The sequence below is a fragment of the Cherax quadricarinatus genome, chromosome 15 (assembly GCF_038502225.1).
Source record: "Cherax quadricarinatus isolate ZL_2023a chromosome 15, ASM3850222v1, whole genome shotgun sequence".
Taxonomy (NCBI): Eukaryota; Metazoa; Arthropoda; class Malacostraca; order Decapoda; family Parastacidae; genus Cherax; species Cherax quadricarinatus.
The window spans coordinates 17966077-17993834 of record NC_091306.1 but is presented as its reverse complement, the minus strand read 5'-3'; the positions used below and the strand labels follow the sequence as shown (position 1 = coordinate 17993834).

General features: G+C 38.5%; 1 protein-coding gene across 2 annotated transcripts in view; it reads right to left on the bottom strand.

Annotated features, from left to right (window-relative positions):
- The window catches only part of LOC128692161 (uncharacterized), a 138036-nt gene that overhangs the window by 82991 nt on the left and 27287 nt on the right, over positions 1-27758 (bottom strand). Inside the window, exon 1 of one of the 2 annotated variants that reach the window (XM_070085188.1) lies at positions 20478-20645. The exons of the other annotated variant lie outside the window; for it this stretch is intronic. The gene's annotated coding sequence lies outside the window, so the exon portion shown is untranslated. Of the gene's footprint in view, positions 1-20477; positions 20646-27758 lie in introns of those variants that run through there. 2 annotated transcript variants of the gene reach the window in all.

The following is a 27758-nucleotide window of genomic DNA, read 5'->3' as shown; positions in this document are numbered from 1 at the left end:
GGAGGCAGGAACCATACACAGTTTTAAGACGAGGTTTGATAAAGCTCATGGAGCGGGGAGAGAGAGGGCCCAGTAGCAACCGGTGAAGAGGCGGGGCCAGGAGCTAAGACTCGACCCCTGCAACCACAAATAGGTGAGTACACACACACACACACACACACACACACACACACATACATATATCATACATATATATATATATATATATATATATATATATATATATATATATATATATATATATATATATATATATATATATATATTCAGAACAAGCCACATGGGGATGGAAATTTTTAGCTCAAGATCTTTCGCACTTGTGCGTCGTCAGGAGCTATGCAATACTGCAAGACAGCAACAGGTAGGAGGGGGAAATTCTCTGATGCAAGGCAGGACGTGTCAGTGGCAGCCCATAGCAGAGTCGATCGTGCCACTGACACGTTCTGCCTTGCCTCAGAGAATTTCTCCTCCTACGTGTTGCTGTCTTGCACAACTGCATAGCTCCTGACGACGCACGAGTGCGAAAGATTTTGAGCTAAAGATTTCCATCCCCATGTGGCTTGTTCTGAATATATATATATATATATATATATATATATATATATATATATATATATATATATATATATATATATATATATATATATATACGTATATATATATATATATATATATATATATATATATATATATATATATATATATATATATACACGTATATATATATATATATATATATATATATATATATATATATTAACAAATTGGCCGTCTCCCACCGAGGCAAGGTGGCCCAAAAAGAAAGAAAATCCCCAAAAAGAAAATGCTTTCATCATCATTCAACACTTTCACCTCATTCACACATAATCACTGTTTAGAAGCATATACGTATAAAGATACACAACATATCCCTCCAAACTGCCAATATCCCATACCCCTCCTTTAAAGTGCAGGCATTGTACTTCCCATTTCCAAGACTCAAGTCCAGCTATATCAAAATAACCGGTTTCCCTGAATCCCTTCACTAAATATTACCTTGTTCACACTCCAACAGCTCGTAAGGTCCCAAATACCATTCGTCTCCATTCACTCCTATCTAACACGCTCACGCACGCTTGCTGGAAGTCAAAGCAACTCGCCCACAAAACCTCTTTACCCCCTCCCTCTAACCTTTTCGAGGTCGACCCCTACCCCGCCTTCCTTCCCCTACAGATTTATACGCTCTCCATGTCATTCTACTTTGATCCATTCTCTCTAAATGACCAAACCACCTCAACAACCCCTCTTCAGCCCTCTGACTAATACTTTTATTAACTCCACACCTTCTAATTTCCACACTCAGAATTTTCTGCATAATATTCACACCACACATTGCCCTTAGACAGGACATCTCCACTGCCTCCAACCGCCTCCTCGCTGCTGCATTTACAACCCAAGCTTCACACCCATATAAGAGTGTTGGTACTACTATACTTTCATACATTCCCTTCTTTGCCTTCATAGATAACGTTTTTTTGTCTCCACATATACCTCAAGGCACCACTCACCTTTTTTTCTTCATCAATTCTATGATTAACTTCGTCCTTCATAAATCCATCCGCTGACACGTCATCTCCAAAATATTTGAAAACATTCACTTCTTCCATGCTCCTCCTCTCCAATTCGATATTTATTTTTTCTTTATTTAAATCATTTGATACTCTCATCAACTTACTCTTTTCAATGTTCACTTTCAACTTTCTACCTTTACACACTCTCCCAAACTCGTACACCAACCTTTGCAATTTCTCTCTAGAATCTCCCATAAGCACAGTATCATCACCAAACACAACTGTGTCAATTCCCATTTTGTATTTGATTCCTCATAATTTAATCCCACTCCTCTCCCGAACACCGTAGCATTTACTTCTTTTACAACCCCATTTATAAATATATTAAACAACCATGGTGACACTACACATACCTGTCTAACACTTACTTTTACCGGGAAGTAGTCTTCCTCTCTTCAACACACCCTAACCTGAGCCTCACTATCCTCATAAAAACTCTTTACAGCATTTAGTAACTTACCACCTATTCCATATACTTGCAACATCTGCCACATTGCTCCCCTTTCCACTCTATCATAAGCCTTTTCTAAATCCATAAATATAATAAAAACTCCCCTACCTTTATCTAAATACTGTTCACATATATGCTTCAATGTAAACACTTGATCTACATATCCCCTACCCACTCTAAAACCTCCTTGCTCATCTGCAATCCTACATTCTGTCTTACCTCTAATTCATTCAATAATAACCCTACTGTACACTTTTCCTGGTATACTCAATAAACTAATTCCTCTATAATTTTTACAATTTCTTTTGTCCCCTTTCCCTTTATATAAAGGAACTATACATGCTCTCTGCCAATCCCTAGGTACCTTCCCCTCTTTCATACATTTATTAAACAAAAGTACCAACCACTCTTAACATTATATTCCCCCCCCCCTGCTTTTAACATTTGTCATGATCCCGTCAGTTCCAGCTGCTTTATCCCCTTTCATTCTACGTAATGCCTCACACACCTCCCCACACTCACATCCTGCTCTTCACGCCTAAAAGATGGTATACCTCCCTGGCCAATGCATGAAATTACCGCCTCCCTTTCTTTGTCAACATTTAAAAGTTCCTCAAAATATTCCTGCCATCTACCCAATACCTCCATCTCCCCATCTACTAACTCCCCTACTCTGTTTTTAACTGACAAATCCATTCGTTCCCTAGACATTCTTAACTTGTTTAACTCCAAAAAAATTTTCTTATTTTCATTAAAATTCTTGACAGTGCCTCTCCCACTCCATCATCTGCTCTCCTTTTGCACTCGCTCACAACTCTCTTCACCTTTGTTTTACTCTCCATATACTCTGCTCTTCTTTTAACACTTCTGCTTTGTAAAAAACTCTCATAAGCTACCTTTTTCTCTTTTATCACACCCTTTACTTCATCCTTCCACCAATCACTCCTCTTTCCTCCTGCACCCACCCTCCTATAACCATAAACTTCTGCCCCACATTCTAATACTGCAATTTTAAAACTATTCTAACCCTCTTCAACCCCCCCCCCCACCCCCCACTACTCATACTTGCACCAGCCCACCTTTCTGCCAATAGTTGTTTATATCTCACCCGAACTTCCTCCTCCTTTAGTTTATACACTTTCACCTCTCTCTCATTTGTTTTTGCCATTTTCCTCTTGTCCCATCTACCTCTTACTCTAACTGTAGCTACAACTAAATAATGATCATATATATCAGTTGCCCCTCTATAAACGTGTACATCCTGGAGCCTAGCCATCAACCTTTTGTCCACCAATACATAAATAATCTAACAAACTACTTTCATCCCGCGCTATATCATACCTTGTATATTTATTTATCCTCTTTTTCATGAAATGTGTATTACTTATTACGAAACTTCTTTCTACACATAGCTCAATTAAAGGCTCCCCATTTTCATTTACCCCTGGCACCCCAAATTTACCTACTACTCCCTCCACAACACTTTTACCCATTTTAACATTGAAATCCCCAACCACAAGTACTCTCACACTTGGTTCAAAACTGCCCACGCATTCACTCAACATTTCTCTCTCTCACTCTATTTGAAACCCCTGACCTAATCCCTTATATATATATATATATATATATATATATATATATATATATATATATATATATATATATATATATATATATATATATATATATATATATATATATATATATATATATATATATATGTATGTATTTCAACAAGTCGGCCGTCTCCCACCGAGGCAGAGTGACCCAAAAAAGAAAGAAAATCCCAAAAAAGAAAATACTTTCATCATCATTTAACACTTTCACCACACTCGCACATTATCACTGTTTTTGCAGAGGTGCTCAGAATACAACAGTTTAGAAGCATACACATATAAAGATACACAACATATCCCTCCAAACTGCCAATATCCCAAACCCCTCCTTTAAAGTGCAGGCATTGTACTTCCCATTTCCAGGACTCAAGTCCGACTATATGAAAATAACCGGTTTCCCTGAATCCCTTCACTAAATATTACCCTGCTCACACTCCAACAGATCGTCAGGTCCCAAGTACCATTCGTCTCCATTCACTCCTATCTAACACGCTCACGCACGCTTGCTGGAATATATATATATATATATATATATATATATATATATATATATATATATATATATATATATATATATCAGTAACAGCACTGCGCTAACCAAGGATTCGAACCCATGTTGTACTGGCCTGCCTCCTGATAAGCGAGAATCACATGACGCTTTAAACCACAAGACCACCCAACCCTAAAAGAATGGCGCAGCCAACAGAGCTAGCTGTTGGGCCGCTATCCGAGGGCATACGGAGGTGTGGGAGCTTCTAGGCTAATTTCATTCTCATCCCTGTTTGGTGTACTAGCCTCACGAGCAGCATTTACATATTACTGTAACCACTGGCTAGCACAGTGTTGTTATTGATCAATACCACTCGGCCGTCGTTACAATAATATATATACATATATATATATACATACATATATATATATATATATATATATATATATATATATATATATATATATATATATATATATATATATATATATATATATATATAGTAATGAAATCACGAAACAAGTGATTTTGAATCATTAATAGAACTGCGGCTTGGCCAGGACCCGATCCTGCATTCCCATGGACCGGGCATGGGAACGCAGGATCGAGTCCTAGCCAAGCCGCTGATATATATATATATATATATATATATATATATATATATATATATATATATATATATATATATATATATATATATATGTACATATATATATATATATATATATATATATATATATATATATATATATATCTATATATATATATATATATATATATATATATATATATATATATATATATATGTCTTGCCGAATAGGTAAAACTGGTCAGTTAACAAGAACTCATTTAAAATTAAGTCCTTTTTAAACTTTTCTCTTATACGTCTAAAGATATATTTTTTCTTTTATGTTAATGTAAAAAATAATAATTTTGTACCAAAAGAACCTTAGAAAACTTACCTAACCTTATTATAACAAGCGCAATTTAATTTAGCCTAATCCAACTAAATATATTTTAGATAATTTTACAATAATTTAATAATAAGCAAACACAATGAAATATATTTTTTTCGTTAGGTTCAAAATGATTGTTGCGAAATTATTGCATACACAAATTTTCGCTATATATATATATATATATATATATATATATATATATATATATATATATATATATATATATATATATATATATATATATATTATATATATATATATATATATATATATATATATATATATATATGTATATGTATATATTTAATTTATTAACACATCGGCCGTTTCCCACCAAGGCAGGGTGGTCCGAAAAAGAAAAACTTTCATCATTCACTCCATCACTATCCTGCCAGAGGCATGCTTACATACACTACAGTTATAAAACTGCAACATTAACACCCCTCCTTCAGAGTGCCAGCACTGTACTTCCCATCTCCAGGACTCAAGTTCGGCCTGCCGGTTTTCCTGAATCCCACCATAAATGTTACCTTGCTTACACTCCAACAGCACGTCAAGTCCTAAAAAAACCACTTTTCTCCATTTGCTCCTATCTAACAGGCTCACGCACATTTGCTAGAAGTCGAAGACCCTCGCACACAAAACCTCCTTTATTCCCTCCCTCCAAATTTTCCTAGGCCGACCCCTACCTCGCCTTCCCTCCACTACAGACTTATACAGTCTCGAAGTCATTCTATTTCATTCCATCCTCTCTACATGTCCAAACCATCTCAATAACCCCTCCTCAGCCCTCTGGATAATAGCTTTGGTAATCCCGCACCTCCCCCTAATCTCCAAACTACAGATTCTCTGCATTATATTCACACCACACATTGCTCTCAGACATGACATCTCCACTGCCTCCAGCCTTCTCCTTGTTGCAACATTCACCACCCACGCCTCACACCCACAAAAGGGCGTTCGTATAACTATACTCTCATACATTCCCCTCTTTGTTTTCATGGATAAAGTTCTTTGTCTCCACAGACTCCTCGGTGAACCACTCACCTTTTTTCCCTCGTCAATTCTATGATTCACCTCATCTTTCATGGACCCATCTGCTGATACGTCCACTCCCAATTATCTGAATATATTCACCTTCTCCATACTCTCTCCCTCCAGTCTGATATTCAATATTCCGTTACCTAAACTTCTGGTTATCCTCATCACCTTCCTCTTTCCTATATTCACTTTTAATTTCCTTCTTTTACATACCCTACCAAACTCATCAATCAACCTCTGCAACTTCTCTTCAGAATCTCCCAAAAGCACAATGTCATCAGCAAAGAGCAACTGTGACAACTCCTTCTTTGTGTTAGATTCTTTATCTTTTAACCCCACACCTCTTGCCAACACCCGAGCATTCACTTCTCTTACAACTCCATCTATAAATATATTGAATAACCATGGTGAAATCACACATCCTTGTCTAAGGCCTACTTTTACTGGGAGATAATCTTCCTCTTGCCTACATACTCTAACCTGAGCCTCACTATCCTCGCAAGAACTCTTCACTGCTTTCAATAACCTACCTCCTATTCCATACATTTGCAACATTTGCCACATTGCCCTCCTATCCACCCTATCATACGCCTTTTCCAAATCTATAAACGCCACAAAAATCTCTTTACCCTTATCTAAATACTGTTCACCTATATGTTTCACTGCAAACACTTGGTCTACACACCCCCTTTCCTTCCTAAACCTCCTTGTTCATCTGCTATCCTGCTTTCCGTCTTACTCTTAATTCTTTCAATAATAACTCTACCATACACTTTACCAGGTATACTCAACAGACTTATTCCTCTGCGATTTTTACACTCTCCTTTGTCCCTTTTCCCTTTATACAAAGGAAATATGCATGCTCTCTGCCAATCCCTAGGTACCTTACCCTCTTCCATACATTTATTAAATAAAAACACTAACCACTCCAAAACTATATCCCCACCTGCTTTTAACATTTCTATCTTTATCCCATCAATCCCAGCTGCTTTACCCCCTTTCATTCTACCCATTGCCCCACGTACTTCTCCCACACAACTGGTTCTTCCTCAGTCCTATAAAATGTTATTCCTCCTTGCCCTATACACGAAATCACAGCTTCCCTATCAACATTTAACAATTTCTGAAAATATTCCGTCCATCTCCCCGATAACTCTAATATATATATATATATATATATATATATATATATATATATATATATATATATATATATATATATATATATATATATATATATATATAAAGTACTGTATGTAAAATGAATATTTCTAGCCGTGGGCAGCCTAGTTAGCCTGTCTCTCGCAAAACCTTCCACTTATTATTCTTTATCGCCCTTTTAACTGTTAAACAATTTTATCTTAACAATTCGAACAATCGTTTCACTTGAAACCTAACACTTTCTTCATTGGACCAATGACTGTAACTAGACGCAAAAAACACACAAAACTATAAGTTTAAATTATTAGACGGCATAGTACATTTTGACTGATATTAAACCAGCACTTCAGGTACATTTCAGCAAGATCCGGGTGGGGTGTGACAAAACTTACGTTTGGCTCACACCAGATGGATTCACACCAGGTGGATGTGTGACTCACATCAGGTGGACGTATGGCTAACGCCAGGTGGACGTATGGCTAACACCAGGTGGATGTGTGCTCACACCAGGTGGATGTGTGCTCACACCAGGTATATGTACGGCTCACACCAAGTGGGTGTGACACACCAGGAGGATGTGGCTCACACGTAAGGCGTGTCTCACACCAACCTGGGTACCAACGTCACCCACTCACCAATAAGTGCATAAGTTACACAAGCAGCCTGTACCTTAGTAACACTAGGGTGGTCACTCATTAAATTAATTAATTACGGAGGTAAGAAGGCTTGCCGGACGCGTCGTATAACTTATAATAGATCACAGGTAAACTCATTACCAAGGACTAGGCGTTTTTTTTTCATATATTCACCTGTCACTCAAAGAACTGTCATTATTTAATAATTGATTTTTATGGAAATTATTTAATTATGAACTCATGAAAAAAGTCAGTTCTGACCCTGGAGGAGCGTGCACACATAAATAACGTCACAAGGGCCGTCGACATAAAAATTATTTGCTGTTTAAAAAATAAACTAATAAACACAGCACGAAGAATCTGCTCTGATTCAGCACAGGATCCGCCAGTTAGAATCAGTAAACACCACACGCAGCAGACGAAGTAGTGTATACCCGAGGAGCCCCGTGCTTGCTAACAGCTACATGTGTATTAGCAGCTGTGTGTATGTGTGGAGCCTCAACGGTACCTACTAAGCATGTGTGAGAAGAGTGGCTAGGGCGCACCCAGGACCAGCTACGAGATATCCGGTGGAGGGCCGGTGTCTCTTCACCAGTCAACGAAGGACGCTGGGGAACTCCGACACCAAACACACCATCAGAGAAACACCTGACGGTTTCACAAGTGTTGCTCCTCACTCACTCTCACCTCTCCAACGTGATCCGCATCCCATTCATACATGTGTCTCCTTTCCATCTCTCTCTCTCTTGTTGATCCTCCTCAACCACAGCATCTGTTAGACGTTGCAACAGAATTTGACCCCCTTTCCCTAGAAATGGCGACCACTTTGTATATGTAAATCTCACACTAGCAGAGCTGGGGTTAAATGTAAATAACCTGTATAGATGAATAGTATAGTCCAAAAAGTACTCTACTGTGTGTGTAGTAAGCCTTAAAATATGTCAATTTAATTGTGGACCAGATTATTTTTTTTTTTTGACTTGTGTGCACAAGTTTGCCTTTTCTGTTAAACACTTTCCTCTTTGTAAATAAGTTTCCTCAGAATCCGTACATCACGTAAACAACGATCGATCGATATCATTCTCAATTGTTTACTTATGCTCTCATTAATTCTATGATCCATCATGATTTGTGATTTATCATAATTTGTAATGTATTACATTCAATTATGTCCTAAATATTATATTCAAGTATACCTTATGTTGTTGTGCATAACATTTTCTAGTATTGTATAGAATCAGCCCAGAGCCTGACAAGTCCACTGTCTATCTTTGTATTTAACTGTATGTTGGGGACGCCATACATTAGCATAGTTGAGCTGTCAGCATATTTCTAATATGCTAGCCATGATGCCATGAACTTTTCATATACTTGTTATGTTAGCATAGTTCAAACCTTGCTATGACAGTGCCCTTTGCAGGCTAGGGCCACGTCAGGGCATACCCTGGCAGTTAAACACATACCCTCAGGCAGTCAAGACATCAAACAGCAGGCTGGGCTTCCCACCAAATGTTCAATATACTGCTGTATAACAGGCACAGTGAATTTATCATCCATCTTCACTCAACTCAAGAACCCTTACGACACACTCTTTCTCTCCACTCCTGAAGATTCGTGACTAATAACGAAAACTATCATGGAATTAAAAACATTAAACCCTAATTCAGGAACCAAATAGCATTCTATGACAGGATAATTAAGATAAAACAGAAAAGAGAGATGTAAGTGGACTGCATCTTTCTGTATTATAAAAAGATATTCGAACTGCACCGCATCAGAAATAAATAAAAAAAAGGAAAAATGGAAGAGCAGGCAGTAATAACGGAATACTAAACTGGATTAAAAAGTACCTAAGGGGCAACAGACACAAAATAACAATGAGGGAAGAAGTATTAGAATGGACAAGTGGGAGTCCTACAAGGATCAGTGATGAGACAGTAGCTTCTGATATACGTGAATGATATGCTATGTGTCCCTGTTCGTGAATGATGTAAAGACAATGAGAAGTAAACATATCGGGGATGATAGTGACGACCACGTCAGTACAAAAAAGACCTGTATAGACGGCAGGAATGGTCAGTAAATTGGCTGTTGCAATTCAACCCCAGGAAGTAGAAATTTATATCAAGTGGGAAAATGGAATACAGAATGATGGAACAGACTGCAAACCTCACACAGGCTTAAGGTTGGGTATAGTACTGAGCATATCGGTAGGGGCGCACCTCAGCCTAATTGGCTGCATACCTACAACTGGCGAGCCTTAGGACTAAAACATGGAACAGAATGGTAGACGAAAAATCATGATGGAGCGAATGTAAGAAAAGTAATATCCTCAAGTTGTAAATATAAGTAGTACTGGAATTCGAGGTAAGAGTGATTAGGTGGTATGAGGTGTCCCCTACAAGACCGCTAAGGGTTGTTATTACAAGCCAAAAAACTAGAGCCCTCATTATTGAAAAAATGCCGAGATTTACGACGGATTTTGGCAAAAAGAGATTTAAGAGAGAAAACCAAAGAGACAGGAAAAAATAAAAACGTGCCGGATCTCGTACAAAACAACCACATTTAGCACCTCCACAAAACCTGACAGAAACCCCTCAACCCACAGTCACCTCCTCACACAACACCCAACATCCCCTTCACATCACTATACCCCTTACAATTTTCCACATTAATGCCACCCATCAACACACACTCCTCTCTTCCCCAACTTCTCTACACCGTCAAACCCACAACCCGAGTTTCCATTACAAAAGTTTGGATAACAAGCGACCAAAGATGTATTGAGGTTTTAGAATCACGTGACTAAAGTCAGTTGATTTACACTTGTCAGTCATACAGGACATCCACCCACACCAACTTGTGTTGACAAGCATGTGTGATGAACTCTGACAATATGAAGAGTCAGTAGCCCGTGACGTCACATGCAAATCCTCATCGTGTTGAATCTGTATTGAATTTTGCAGTGCAAGTAAGACCCAGAATAACATTATTATTATTATTATTATTATTATTATTATTATTATTATTATTATTGCTGTTGTTGTAGTTGTTGTTGTTGTTACTAATAGTAGAAGAATTTAAAATTGTGTATTTGTGTCCTTGCTAGCTGACTTCTTTACCACTTGGCTTTCAGTGATGGTGATTTTAAGGACGGTGATTAACACAAATGAAGGCCATAGGCAGTCACAACCGGATGAATGTGAAGGCAGCCATCCACTGTGCATCGAGGAAGTGTATGTTTTTGTGTGTGTGTGTGTGTGAGAGAGAGAGAGAGAGAGAGAGAGAGAGAGAGAGAGAGAGAGAGAGAGAGAGAGAGAGAGAGAGAGAGAGAGAGAGAGAGAGAGAGAGAGAGAGAGAGAGAGAGAGAGAGAGAGAGAGAGAGAGAGAGAGAGAGAGAGAGAGAGAGAGAGTGCGCAGTTTGTGTTGTAGGAGGCATGAACACAGAACCATTTTTTCTCTTACCCAAAGCAGCATCATTAAGCTTACATCTACGAGTTATTCCTTACATCTCAGAAGGCCTCGTCACTGAAGTGTAGGGAACCCCTCCTAAAGAAATCCCCCTTCCATTGCCCTCCCATCCTTTTCTTTAAGAATCCCTCTCCCGTCCCTCTCCTTAGTGAACCTCCTTCTACTAATCTCTCTCCCTTCACCACAAGACCATGAAGTTTACCTGTCCGAACTATTCCTTATTCCTAGGAGGCCCACAGTCAGCATCCCCTTCCCCACACCTTCCCATACGGGAAGCCAAGGCCGTCTCAAAAGCAAAAAGAAGCAAGGAGTTGCCTTGGACCATGGATGGTGAAGGCGAGCTGATGCACACTCCTGGAGAAAGTCTCGCTTCGATTGGCTTGTGCTACTACTGCTGCTTGCCTGCTGCCAGTGTTTTATTACTGGTCAACAATTTTTGAAAAGTTGTATGCTTCTTAAATGAGTTTAGTTAATTCTTTTGTATTTTTATGTCCTGAATCCAAATATCACCTTGAAAAATGCTTATTGGCTATAGGGTTAAAGATACGAGACATGTAATATTTGATTATTTATTATAAAATACAATATGTGTCAGTATGTTTTAAACTCTAATCCGTACCTACTCTGCCTTTTTTGCTTGTCGCTTTCAGTGGACCGAAGAATCATCTCTTGCCAATGTCCAGAAATAGTCTGCAAGCATTCTTGTGCCCCATTTGCCCTGGTACCAATTTTTCATGGTTGAAATATCTTCGTGAAACCTTTCACTATTTGTCACTAACTGCCCCACAGTTAGCTGGAAAAAAAAGTGTTAATGTGAGTCCAAAAAGTGGATTTTAAGTGACATGTTACATCCCATGTTCTTGTGAGCCTTGATGAGGTTTTCCATCAATTCTTCACAGTTACCTTCCCTTCTGTTTCCGAGAAATCCCGTCGCTGCTAGCTTGAATGCTTCCCAAGCAGCTTTCTCCGCCCCATGAAGGTCTGATTCAAAGCCACAATCTTTAAGAAGCTGTCGAATCTGAGGACCATTGAAGACTCCCTCTTTTATCTTAGCGTCGATCAGTGAGGGGAATTTTGATGTTAAATACTAGAATCCCTGACCGGATTTGTCCATAGCTTTCATAAAGTTTTTCATGAGCTCCAGTTTTGTGTGTAGTGGTGTTAGCAAAATTTTATTTGGTTCAATGAGAAGTGGATGTTGAACATTTTTCATCCCAGGCTCCAAAGACTGACTAAGTGGTCAGTCTCTCATGATGTAGTGGAAACCTCTTGCACGGCTGTCCCATTCACATAGAAAGAAGCAGTACTTGGTGTAAAATGTGTTTGGCTAAGAAAATCACCTGCCTTTCACCTCAATATATAAACTTGCACAGCACAACCACCTTCTATGACTGCTGGAACAATAATGAAGGTCAGTGAGGCTGTGAGTGTGGTAAAAAAAACTCACTGCGCAAGCCTGTTGGAACCCGTTGTGACACGTAGATGTAGAACTAACAAACAATTTTAACCATGATATTCATTATCAGTGACCTAAAATTAGATGGAAATTGCTACTCTGGTCTCGGAACCATTTTGGTTGTTGACCAGTGAATTATTGGTGCTACTGTTTGAGGCGAACTTGGGCAGATATTTAGGAACAAGGGCAGATGTTAGGAAGCACGTTAACAGAATTATGGTAGTAAAGGAAACGAGCCAAACTGAGAAACAACCTACTAAAATCTAAATCTGTTCAGTTTTTTAACAGCAGAGATGATCACAACCATAACTCTGTGCGAACAGTGTCACTTTTTGGTCAACACTGCTAGTGTCCAGGAGTAACGCTGGGTAGAAACAAGGAACATTGAAACAGATACAACCACGTAATAGTGTCACAAAAAAGTAGTGTTCAAATTAGGTAATGACTACGAAGAGCCACAGACTATGGGCTTTTGAAGTGCTATATAGATTATATAAAAAAACGAATATTATGGACTAGCTATCATACTGATTGAAGATGGTAATGAGGAAAACAGGTTATCTGTGTCACAAGAAAAGAGGCGCACTGAAGCAGGCCTACTACCCATCAAAGTAATGAAATTATCAAAATTGGCATCAAAGAGGACAAGAGTAGACAGGAGGGATGACAGCAGTATATTGCCCATAGGAAAAATGAAACTAACTTATTTGTTAAAATCAAAAGTTAGCTGAACGACCAAAGGATTATAACAGCAGAAAAATAAAAGGAGTCAGAAGAAAAGATCTATGCAGATGAAACAAAAGGAAAAAGACGGCGGTACAGAGGTAGACGGATAAAGCCCACGAACGAATTTGATTAGGAGGATGAGTTGCACATATATGACACTCTGGGCGTCAATTAGGAAAGCATTTCACAAATAACCAGCACATAGAAGAGAGGAGCTTACGTGCGGGTTATTTGTGTATTGTTCCAATCACGGTATTGTGCCTTCTTTGTTATTTAGGAAAGCATTTATTGATTTTTTTTAAAGGTAGGAGACAATTTAGAAAAATTACCCCAAAAACCACACTACACACATTGAGCACAAATGAAACCACGGGAACGAGAAGCAGAATGACCAAGGTTGTGTTCACACAATGAATGAAGAGCCAACGCGGCCAAGAGAAAACGGGAAGTCCTTAGACTAGCGAGCAAGATGGGCTACCTACCTACCTTGATGGTATAATGAGATCATCCCCAATGATCTCCAGACGGTGAAGAATGCTCAGACTACGTGGTAGGGACAGTAAAAATGGGAGGAACGAAATTAGTAGTAGCAGTAGCAGGTATCTACTTCTCCTTCCCCTCCCCTCTCAACAGCAGACAACCCAAACTAGAATAAGACAAATAACATTGCAATAAACATAACATACAGGGGAGAGGAAAGTGCCATAAGAGACTAGAATGAAACTACTAATAACAACAGACGACTTTAACCACGGAGATACAGGCTGTGAAAATAGATTCATACAAGGGATTGTAAATATGGAGAGCGGAATTCATTCATTTGACTATAGGCAACTTTTATCCCAATAGGCAAAAGAACTGACGAGGAAGACAGGAGGCGACACATTAATGAAACATTACCTAGTATTCACCTGAAGTGAGGCTGTCATACTCTAGAGTTATTACTGAAAGAAATAAGGATAAGACAGAAAAAAGGATTGCAGAGGAACAAGGAGGTTTTAGGGAAATGTAGGGGATGTGTAAACCAAGTATTGACACTGAAACATATAAGTAAACAAAGCTTAGATAAAGGTAAGGAACTAATGTTTTCAGATATTTGGGAGCGGACTTGCCTGCTACTGGGTCAGTTAAAAATGAGATGAACCATAGAATTGAAGAGGGGAAAATGTGGGTGGTGCATGTTTCATTTATGGAGACAAAGAGCTTTATACATGGAAGCATATACTGAAATTTTCCAGAGTACAGTGGTACCAACACTGTTATATGGGTGTAAAGCATGGGCTTAAAACCGCGGGTTCAATCCCGGCCGGGGTATGGTTTGAGTCGAGTCGTGCAGATGTTACATTTATGAATGGATTCAGGGAAACTGGTTACTCAGACTTGAGTCCTGAAGGTAGGAAGTACAGTGCCTGCACTCTGAAGGAGTGAAGATCTTACAGTTTGGAGGGACATCTGAACTGTGAGGTCGGCGCCATTATGGCAAGACAGTGACTGAATGAGTGACAGTGAAAGTATTTACTCTTTGTTTCGGGTCACCGAACACTGACGGTGGGAGACCGTCAGCGTTCAAAAAGAAAATACTACCGATGGACACCTAACACCAGACACACTGTCATTAAATATAAACCAAAACTCGCTGCCAAACCAAAACACCCTGGACCAAACACACTTCCGCTAGACCAAATACACTGCCATTAAGAGAGAGCTCAGAATGTGAGACAAACAAATCGTGTTCTATTAAAGAGTTTATAGCAATGTTTCTCGGCGTGAATGATCTCCCTCAATAACTCTCCTCCCATCTTTCTTCATTCCTGAAGTCAGTGCCTGACCAGCCGGACTGTGGTTCCTACGTTAGATTGCGAGCGGCCAGCAGTAACAACTTGGTTGATCACGCCCTGATCCACCGGGAAGTCTTGTCATAGATTGGGACGTGGGGGCGTTGACCCCCCCCCGAACAACCTCTAGGTATACTCCGCCTTGCCTTTCCTTCCTTCCCTCTACTTCCTTCCCATCTCTATTCCTTCTCCTTCCTATCTTTCTCCTCCCCTCTCTTCCTGCCCCCTTCCTTTCTTCCCTTCCTCCTTCCTAAGTGACCTAGCAGGCACCACTGGTGTGAGTTTCACCTGGGTGGGTCGCCCACTTGTTGCCCTGAACACGGCTCTCAATGACCCTTTCTCCCTGGGGACCACCCAGGCTCCATCCCTCCCAGAGGGCCACTCTCGCTCCCTCCCTACCTGGGAGCCACCCACGCTCCTTTCCTCCCTGAGGGCCGCCTACGCTCCCTCCCTCCATGGGACCCATCCAACCTCCCTCCGAACCAGGGACCCATTCACATTTCCTTCCTCCCAGGGGCCCATCCACATTTCCTTCCTCCCTGAGACCCATTCACGATCGCTCCTTCCCTTGAGCCTATCCACGCTCCCTTCCTCCCAGGGACCCATTCACGCTCCCTTTCTCCCTGGGGCCTAACCATGCTTCCTCCCTGGGGAGGATACGTGTATACGTACACAGCATATATAGTCAATGTATGCATGTCGAGTTTAATTCTTATATACTATGAAATTAATCCTAAGACTAGGGGGGATTAAAGTAAATTTTCAGTGAATACACAAAGACATACAAAGACTATATATGTATATATATATATATATATATATATATATATATATATATATATATATATATATATATGTATGTATGTAATTACACATTGTAACCTTTACAAAGAAATAAACTTTACTTTACTTTACATTGTCAAGGTCGCCTGTTTGCATATATATATGTCGTGCCGATAAGGCGAACTTGCGATCTTGGCTTAAATAGCAACGCTCATCTTGCCATATAGGACAAGCGAAAATTTGTGTATGCAATAATTTCGCCAAAATCATTCTGAACCTAACGAAAAAAATATATTTCACTGTGTTTGTTTAGTATTAAATTATTGTAAACAAATCTAAAATATATTTAGTTGGGTTAGGCTAAAATAAATTGTTCTTGTTATAATAAAGTTAGGTAAGTTTTCTAAGATTCTTTTGGTGCAAAATTAAAAATTTTTACATTAACATTAATGAAAAAAATATATCTTTAAACGTATAAGAGAAAATTTTAGAAAGGACTTAATTTTAAATAAGTTCGTGCTAATTGACCAGTTTTACATATTCGGCACGACATATATATATATATATATATATATATATATATATATATATATATATATATATATATATATATATATATATATATATATATATATATATCCTAGGTAATAGGTTGCTAGACAGCAACCGCCCAGGGAGGTACTACCATCCTGCCAAGTGAGTGTAAAACGGAAACCTGTAATTGTTTTACATGATGGTAGGATTGCGGGTGTCTTTTTTCTGTCTCATAAACATGCAAGATTTCAGGTACGTTCCTTGACAATGTGAGTAGTCACGAAAGCGCTTGGAATTTCTCTAGTCTTTCAGAGTGGTTGTTTTGCATATCCTGAAATCACCTGTTTACTGTGATCTTTGATCTTATTGCATATATATATATATATATATATATATATATATATATATATATATATATATATATATATATATATATATATATATATATATATATATATATATATATATATATATATACACACACACACACACACATCTTACCTAATAAGCCGAACTTGCCGAACTTCATTAAAAATTAAACTTTTCGAAAAAAAAGTCTTTTACAGAAAGTTAGCAAATATTTTTCAGTGACAATAATACACAGATTTTTATCTTGAACCAAAAATTAGAAACCGCACCTAATCTCCTTTTAACTAACGCAAAAATCCGTTAGCAAGTGAAGTAGTGGAGGCAGGAACCATACATAGTTTTAAGAAGAGGTATGACAAAGCTCAGGAAGCAGAGAGAGAGAGAGGACCCAGTAGCGATCAGTGAAGAGGCGGGGCCAGGAGCTGAGTCTCGACCCCTGCAACCACAATTAGGTGAGTACAATTAGGTGAGTACACACACACACACACACACAGTAGCAACCGGTGAAGGGGTGGGGCCAGGAGCTAAGACTCGACCCCTGCAACCACAAATAGGTGAGTACAAATAGGTGAGTACACACACACACACACACACACACACACACACACACACACACACATATATATATATATATATATATATATATATATATATATATATATATATATATATATATATGTCATGCCGAATAGGTAAAACGTGCTATTTTGCCTTAAATAGCAACGCTCTTCTTGCCGAATAAGGCAAGCGAAAAATTGTCTGAAATAATTTCGCAAAAATCATTATGAAATTAACGAAAAAAATATATTTCACTGTGTTTATTATAAAATTGTAAACTTATGTAAAATATATTTAATTGGTTTAGGCTAAATTTAATAACGCTTCTTATAATAAGGTTAGGTAAGTTTTCTAAGGTTCTTTTGGTACAAAATTATTAATTATTAATTTTTACATTAACGAAAGTGAAAAAATATATCTTTAAAACGTATAAGAGAAAATTTTAGAAAGGACTTAATTTTAAGAGAGCTCTTACTAATTGACCAATTTTTACCTATTCGCCACATTATATATATATATATATATATATATATATATATATATATATACATAACTATAAATATATATCAGTATACGGGATAACACAATTTATAGTCAATACTACAGCGGCTAAAGTGTTTAAGGCTTATCGACCACACGAGGGTTCGTGTAGACGCAAGCCACTGAGTAATAACATTTAATTAACCCCGGCTTCCCTGTAACACTGGAGGTGTTCACATAAAGGAAAATATACCGTAACCAGTCCTGAATACTGGTAACGCTCAGTTGCATGGACAGTGTTACCTGTTGAGTTAGTGCGGCGTTATGTGTCAAAATATTTCTTCGTCTTTTAGATACGAATGTTCGACCTTTTTTTTATTTTAAGCGAGTCTATTAATTATAAATATGAAGCAGTGACATTAATTTCAGTCATTTTTTTTTTTTAGCATATTTTACCTTATCACTAAAGTTAGTCTTCAGCCAAAGTATTTTTACTGTTATCATTGATATTATTTTTATTTACTACAGTTAGTGTTGATTCATTATTTTCATAGTATTAGTAATAGTGTTTTTATAGTTATTAATATTATTATTATGAGCAATATTTACACTGCAGAGCAAAGCATGAGGGAGCAATACCAGACCTGAGGAACACTAAATAATGCTGCTATTGTTCTTTTTATAATTTATAAACACTAAGGGAAATGCAGAAGAAAGTGATAAAAAAAATTAATATACCTGACAAACATTGTACCTGGGTAGCTGTGAGGCGACTAGTGCCAGGTAAAATCTAATAGGCTTATTCATAATATACAATATATGAATAATAACTCTTTCATTAAGAGTCTTGTTCATAAAGACGTCATACTGATGATAACGTTTAAGTAGCTTCTATAAGAAAAACAACATAGTAGGTGGTATCAGGTAGAGAGAGATTGTGTGGCAGAGCGCCTGCACCCTGTTATCTGGGACAATTGTATTGGATGAGTTGAACATTGATCACGCTGCCAACCTTGCATACTAACTACGGTAATATCTTATTTTACGACTTTTCTAAAAGCATCGTATGTGGATATAAATTAATATACATTCCATTAATATATTACTAAATTTATACACACATTATTAGAAAAATAAATAACTTGGCAAGGGTAGCTGCTTAATATTTCGTCTCTAAAAAAACACATATCAGTAAAAGTTGTGCTTCACTTATGTAACCTCTTGCATCATTAGAATTGTTTATATAATTATACAACAAAGTAATATAAATTACGATTCATGGTTACCACTACTCGTATCGTGGTTTTATCAAAGTTAGTGCAAAAAACTAGGGATCTGACGTGCCAAACTCACGTGTGAAAATACTAAATTTCCTTTAAATTCCATTTACTTATATATCGGTAAACCTGTGAAACTCGCTCGGTCTTGGACTACTATTAACAACATTGGTCTAGCAGCAGTCTGTAGCTTATGAGACAAGTTCATGAGTGACCGTCAGCGAAGGACTGAACATGAGTGACCGTCAGCGAAGGACTGAGCATGAGTGACCGTCAGCGAAGGACTGAGCATGAGTGACCGTCAGCGAAGGACTGAGCATGAGTGACCGTCAGCGAAGGACTGAGCATGAGTGACCGTCAGCGAAGGACTGAACATGAGTGACCGTCAGCGAAGGACTGAGTATGAGTGACCGTCAGCGAAGGACTGAGCATAAGTGACTGTCAGCGAAGGACTGAGTATGAGTGACTGTCAGCGAAGGACTGAGTATGAGTGACTGTCAGCGAAGGAATGAGCATGAGTGACCGTCAGCGAAGGACTGACTGTCAGCGAAGGACTGAACATGAGTGACCGTCAGCGAAGGACGTAACATTGAAGATGTGGAATGTTTTTAATGATGCTCTTAATGAGTTACTGATCCGGTCATCATATAAGACAAAAGACAACTAATTTTCCCTAACGAATACATTAACGAAAAAAGGGTGGCCTCACCATACTTATTAGAAAAACAATTATATATGAAGAAGCACTAAACCTGTAGGGGTCATCATGTATCACACAAAGGGTGCCACGAGCAAGTAACTGGCATCAAGGCACCCTCCTTGAAGAAAATTTAAAACGGGTAAACATGACGATCATTACTATAATCCTGAGAACTGCTCCTCTGAGACGAGCAGTTTCTACAGCCCTTCAGGTAGGTCGAGTGGCCACCCTTCTTACCAAGTACTGCATGAACAATACTTGGAGGCGAGAGTATGGAAGAGGTGAACAAATGTAGCAGGTAAGCCAGACAGCCACAGTGACCTACCTTGACACACATGGCGAACACTAACACACTTTAACACTGCACTACTCAATTTCAAACAAATAATCATTAAATATTTCCTTTTTCGTGTAACTTTTAACTTTTTTCTATATTCGATTTAATCAGCTTATTAAAGTAGTTGATTTAAAAAAAATCTTTGCTTAATTTTCTTTTGTTTTTTCTTATATTTCACTAAAATTTTTCAAAATTTAGTATGTCACAGAGTAGGATAGGGAAGTGGTTGTTTGATAGGACGGCAATGGTAGTGTAGGGGTTGGTAGGATGTAGTGGTAGTGTGGCAGTGATAATGTGGAGGGTAGTAATAGTATGGTAGTCTGGCAGGATGGGTGGTAGCTGTTGGGTGGTAATGTGATACTTGGATGGATGGTAGTAGTAAGGTAGTAGTGTAGGAAGATGGTAATATAGAGTGTACTAGTTTGAAAGAGGTAGGTTGATAGGTCAGGATGGTAATGGTAAGGTGGTAGTAGAAGGATGGTAGTGGTAGCAAAAAGATGGTAGTAATAAGTCGGTAGTGGAAGGATGGTACTGGTAGGAGAGTAGTGTAGTGTACTAGTTTTGAAGGGGTAGGTTGATAACAGGGGAAGATAGTAATGGTAGTGGTAGGGTGACACTGCGATAAGATAACTTGTAGTTGCAATGTGGCAGTATTATAAAGTTGGTTGCAGTGAGGGAAGGGAATGCAGTGGTTGAGTTGGAGGCTGGCAGTCAGTCACCGCGCTGATGGGACCTGCTGCAGCCACCGCGCGCGACTTATGGCTGGAAACTGACTAGAGCGGCCACGTTCCCAAGCCGGAAACTCTCGTACAAGGTTCATAGTCGCGGCTCGGAGTCAGATGTTTTGTGGTTTATGGAGTTTTTCTCTCACAGACACCTTTTAAATGTGGATAATTCCACTTGTGCTAACCTTGTCAGACATTCAATACTGTTTTCTCCTGCATTTTCTCAGTATAATTAGGTGATTGCCATTTTTTTCTCTAGGATTTTCGTTTATACCTTCAAAACGCCTCATGCAATCGCTTTAAATTTTCAACGCTAGTGTATTGTAACTTGGAGAAGATTTACGCAACTACTCGGATATACAGGTACCTTCTGAGCAATTTTATATAGACCATTACGGCTTTTGGTTTCCATGTGATAACTTGAGAAAGGCTCTTTTGATTCGCCTCTTATGATTGCTATTGAAATGTGTAGATGCCAATTTTATTTTTGTCGTTCTCTGAACGACTTCAGACTTTAATGGTTGATTCGTTTTATTTAAAAGATGGTAACCTTAATGGTTAGGCTTTGTATATGCACGTTAAAAAACTTAGAATCGTCGGATCGGCTTTCAGTGATGGTCTGATGGTGGAAGTTGCTCAAAGGAAGGTTAGTAATGATTTTGGGCTGTGTAAGTTATAATTTGCCACTGTTAAACACCTTTGTTTCAGGTCGTATTATTATTATAATCAAAAAAAGCGCTAAACCAAAAGGGCTTGTTTCAGGTCGTAACTGAAGAATGCCTCTTGGAATTGACTTCAGATCCTAAATACTGACTTACCTCAATTATATATATATATATATATATATATATATATATATATATATATATATATATATATATATATATATATATATATATATATATATATATATATCAACAAGTCGGCCGTCTCCCACTAAGGCAGGGTGACCCAAAAAAGAAAGAAAATCCCCCAAAAGAAAATACTTTCATCATCATTCAGCACTTTCACCACACTCACACATTATCACTGTTTTTGCAGAGGTGCTCAGAATACAACAGTTTAGAAGCATATACGTATACAGATACACAACATATCCCTCCAAACTGCCAATATCCCAAACCCCTCCTTTAAAGTGCAGGCATTGTACTTCCCATTTCCAGGACTCAAGTCCGACTATATGAAAATAACAGGTTTCCCTGAATCCCTTCACTAAATATTACCCTGCTCACACTCCAACAGATCGTCAGGTCCCAAGTACCATTCGCCTCCATTCACTCCTATCTAACACGCTCACGCACGCTTGCTGGAAGTCCAAGCCCCTCGCCCATAAAACCTCCTTTACCCACTCTCTCCAACCCTTTCGAGGATGACCCCTACCCCTCCTTCCTTCCCCTATAGATTTATATGCTTTCCATGTCATTCTACTTTGATCCGTACTCTCTAAATGACCAAACCACCTCAAGAACCCCTCTTCTGCCCTCTGACTAGTACTTTTATTAACTCCACACCTTTTCCTAATTTCCACACTCCGAATTTTCTGCATAATATTTACACCACACAGTGCCCTTACACATGACATCTCCACTGCCTCCAACCGTCTCCTCGCTGCTGCATTTACCACCCAAGCTTCACATCCATATAAGAGTGTTGGTACTACTATACTTTCATACATTCCCTTCTTTGCCTCCATAGATAACGTTTTTTGACTCCACATATACCTCAACGCACCACTCACCTTTTTTCCCTCATCAATTCTGTTATTAACCTCATCCTTCATAAATCCATCCGCCGACACGTCAACTCCTAAGTATCTGAAAACATTCACTTCTTCCATACTCCTCCCCAATTTGATATCCAATTTTCCTTTATCTAAATCATTTGATACCCTCATCACCTTACTCTTTTCTATGTTCACTTTCAACTTTCTACCTTTACACAGATTTCCATACTCATCCACTAACCTTTGCAATTTTTCTTTAGAATCTCCCATAAGCACAGTATCATCACCAAAAAGTAACTGTGTCACTTCCCATTTTGAATTTGATTCCCCATAATTTAATCCCACCCCTCTCCCGAACACCCTAGCATTTACTTCTTTTACAACCCCATCTATAAATATATTAAACAACCATGGTGACATTACACATCCCTGTCTAAGACCTACTTTTACCGGGAAGTAGTCTCCCTCTCCTACACACCCTAACCTGAGCCTCACTATCCTCATAAAAACTCTTTACAGCATTTAATAACTTACCACCTATTCCATATACTTGCAACATCTGCCACACTGCTCCCCTATCCACTCTATCATATGCCTTTTCTAAATCCATAAATGCAATAAAAACTTCCCTACCCTTATCTAAATACTGTTCACATATATGCTTCAATGTAAACACTTGATCTACACATCCCCTACCCACTCTGAAACCTCCTTGCTCATCCGCAATCCTACATTCTGTCTTACCTCTAATTCTTTCAATTATAACCCTACCGTACACTTTTCCTGGTATACTCAGTAAACTTATTCCTCTATAATTTTTACAATCTCTTTTGTCCCCCTTCCCTTTATATAAAGGGACTATACATGCTCTCCGCCAATCCCTAGGTACCTTCCCCTCTTTCATACATTTATTAAACAAAAGTACCAACCACTCCAACACTATATCCCCCCCTGCTTTTAACATTTCTGTCATGATCCCATCAGTTCCAGCTGCTTTACCTCCTTTCATTCTATGTAATGCCTCACGTACCTCCCCCACACTTACATTCTGCTCTTCGTCACTCCTAAAAGATGGTATACCTCCCTGGCCAGTGCATGAAATTACCGCCTTCCTTTCTTCTTCAACATTTAAAAGTTCCTCAAAATATTCTCGCCATCTGCCTAATACCTCCCTCTCCCCATCTACTAACTCCCCTACTCTGTTTTTAACTGACAAATCCATACTTTCCCTAGGCTTTCTTAACTTGTTTAACTCACTCCAAAATTTTTTCTTATTTTCATTAAAATTTCTTGACAGTGCCTCTTCCACTCTATCATCTGCTCTCCTTTTGCACTCTCTCACCACTCTCTTCACCTTTCTTTTACTCTCCATATACTCTGCCCTTCTTAAAACACTTCTGCTTTGTAAAAACCTCTCATAAGCTAACTTTTTCTCTTTTATCACACCCTTTACTTCATCATTCCTCCAATCACTCCTCTTTCCTCCTGCCCCCACCCTCCTATAACCACAAACTTCTGCCCCACATTCTAATACTGCATTTTTAAAACTATTCCAACCCTCTTCAACCCCCCCACTACTCATCTTTGCACTAGCCCACCTTTCTGCCAATAGTCACTTATATCTCACCCGAACTTCCTCCTCCCTTAGTTTATACACTTTCACCTCTCTCTTACTTGTTGTTGCCACCTTCCACTTGTCCCATCTACCTCTTGCTCTAACTGTAGCTACAACTAAATAATGGTCCGATATATCAGTTGCCCCTCTATAAACATGTACATCCTGGAGCCTACCCATCAACCTTTTATCCACCAATATATAATCTAACAAACTACTTTCATTACATGCTAGATCATAACTTGTATATTTATTTATCCTCTTTTTCATAAAATATGTATTACTTATTACCAAATCTCTTTCTACACATAGCTCAATTAAAGGCTCCCCATTTACATTTACCCCTGGCACCCCAAATTTACCTACTACTCCCTCCATAACATTTTTACCCACTTTAGCATTGAAATCCCCAACCACAAGTACTCTCACACTTGGTTCAAAACTCCCCACGCATTCACTCAACATTTCCCAAAATCTCTCTCTCTCGTCTACACTTCTCTCTTCTTCAGGTGCATATACGCTTACTATAACCCACTTTTCACATCCAACCTTTATTTTACTCCACATAATCCTTGAATTAATACATTTATAGTCCCTCTTTTCCTGCCATAGCTTATCCTTCAACATTATTGCTACTCCTTCTTTAGCTCTAACTCTATTTGAAACCCCTGATCTTGGGGTGTGTTGGTGCCAATAATCCTGACGAAATTCTAAAATACATTAAATATTGATTTTCATGTGCAATATGAATGCCTCATCCGATCGGTTTATGTTCAGAGGAATCTTTGGACTATTCAAGTGCCAATTTGCAGAATTTTGCTCCAAACTCTCAGTTATTCATTTCTGGTTGCTCATAAAAGGTATGCAAATTCTGGTCTCTTTAAAAAAACTATTTTTGTACAATTACAGAGAATTTAAAAGAAAATGTGACTAAGAAAAGATTAGAAATAATGAAAAATCGCATTTTTATGACATATTTAAGTTTCTCTAGTTTAATGAGCCTTTAAATATCGCATTTTCGTAGACCTTTATTTCAGAAATAGTCTTATAGTCAGATACAGTGTTCCATTTCTTCTTTCCTCTAAGGATACTAGTGAACTATAACTAGAGGAAAAGTTCATGGAACTCTTGTGATGAGCAGGTGCCTGTCTTTCAGTTTTATAAAGCTATTCCTGATTCTGATATCCAGGTGATAACTTGAGAAAATTCCTTCCGATCGGCTTCAAACTTTCAGCAGTGGTGTATCTTTGAAGAAAGTTAAGATTGTTACTGGAGTGTGTTGGTATCAATTTGCAAATTTCATTTATTTTAAAATGGTTTTTCTATGAAATACTGGTTTTCATACAATGATTTGTGAATGCCTTATCTGATGGACTTCAAACCTTCAACACCAAAAGCCAAAGAATTCAGTTTCTGAATAGCTTGTACTGGTGTGTGTTTTGGGATAGTGATCTTTGTGTGATAACTATAAAATGTCTCCTCCGCTTGACTTTAAACTTTCAGAGCTCGTATATTTTAATGGAAAGTTCGTGTTAGTTTTAGGCTGTGTAGTTGCCAATTTGTAATTTTTATTGAAGAAACTGGAATACCAGTTTCTATGCAATAACTTGTGAATACCTCTTATGATTGGCTTCAAATCAATGCTGATATTTAACTGCACTATAAACCCATGCTGTACTATTCATTTTGCGTGCTGGGCTGGGCTTGTGATAAGGAGATACCTTTCTGGGATCGAGAAACGACTTAAACACACAGTTACTATACGATTTTCAGTGCCCATATAAAAACTAAATTTTTACTTTAATAAATAAAACCCTTTGAGCAACCAAAACAAGGTTACAAAAATCTTATACTATACGTATTAAGTTTACGTCTACAGTCTACTGTTAAGAAGGCTTAAACATATATACAGCCAGTCTTCTTAATAACATACAGTATATTACTGTTTCTGTGACAACCAAATGAGTGACTGTTTAACTAGGCTTAAACAGTAATTAATTGACTTTGAATCCCCAGTGTTCAGTGGTTTCCCGTTTTTTGTTTGGGCATAAATTTTCATCGTCTTTATCATGGATTTCATTTATTGTGTATGTTATAACTGGTTACTTTTTTATTGATAGAGGACAACCTAACCTAACTACTGCTGCTGCCAACCTACTATAGCCTAACCTAGCCTAAATAACGTATATCGAGAAACTGCTACAAACTGTATATGAGAAATCCACAGAATTCGCGAGGATGTGTTGTAATATCTGTTGTGTACTCACGTAATTGTGGTTGCAGAGGTCGAGTCATAGCTCCTGACCCTGCCTCTTCACTTGTCGCCACTAGGTCCACTCTCTCCATGATCCATGAGCTTTATCATACCTCTTCTTAAGGCTATGTATGGTACCGGCCTCCACTACCTCACTTTCCAGATTACTCCACTTCCTGACAACTGTATGGCTGAAGAAATACTTCCAAACATCCCTGTGACTCATCTGAGTCTTCAACTTCCAATAGTGACCCCTTGTTGCTGCGTCCCATCTCTGAAACATCCTGTCTATGTCCACCTTGTCGATTCTTCTCAGTATTTTATATGTTATTATGTCCCCGCTGTCCCAGTGTCGTTGAGTCGAGTTCTCTTAACCTGTCCTCGTAGGACATGATCCTTAACTCCGGGACTAGTCTCGTTGCAAACCTTTGCAACCTCTAGTTTCCTGACGTGCTTGGTCAGATGAGGAGTTCCAAAATGGAGCTTCATACTCCAATATGGGCCTGACGTACACGGTGAACAGGGTCCGGAACGATTCCTTACTGAGATGTCGGAATGCTGTTTGTTCTTAAGTTTGCTAGTCGCCCATATGCTGCAGCAGTTATTTGGTTGATGTGTCTCAAGAGATGTACTCGGTATTATACACACTCCAAGATCCTTTTCCTTGACTGAGGTTTGTAATTTCTGGCCCCCTAGACTGTACTCTGTCTGCGGTCTTCTTTGCCCTTCCCCGATTTTTATGACTTTGCACTTGGTGGGGTTAAACTCTAGGAGCCAGTTGCTGGACCAGGCCTGCAGCCTGTCCAGATCCCTCTGTAATCCTGCCTTATCCTCCTCTGACTGAATTCTCCTCTTTAACTTCATATCGTCTGCAAACAGGGACACTTCTGAGTCCATTCTTTCCGTCATGTTATTCACATATACCAGGAACAGCACTGGTTCTAGGACTGAC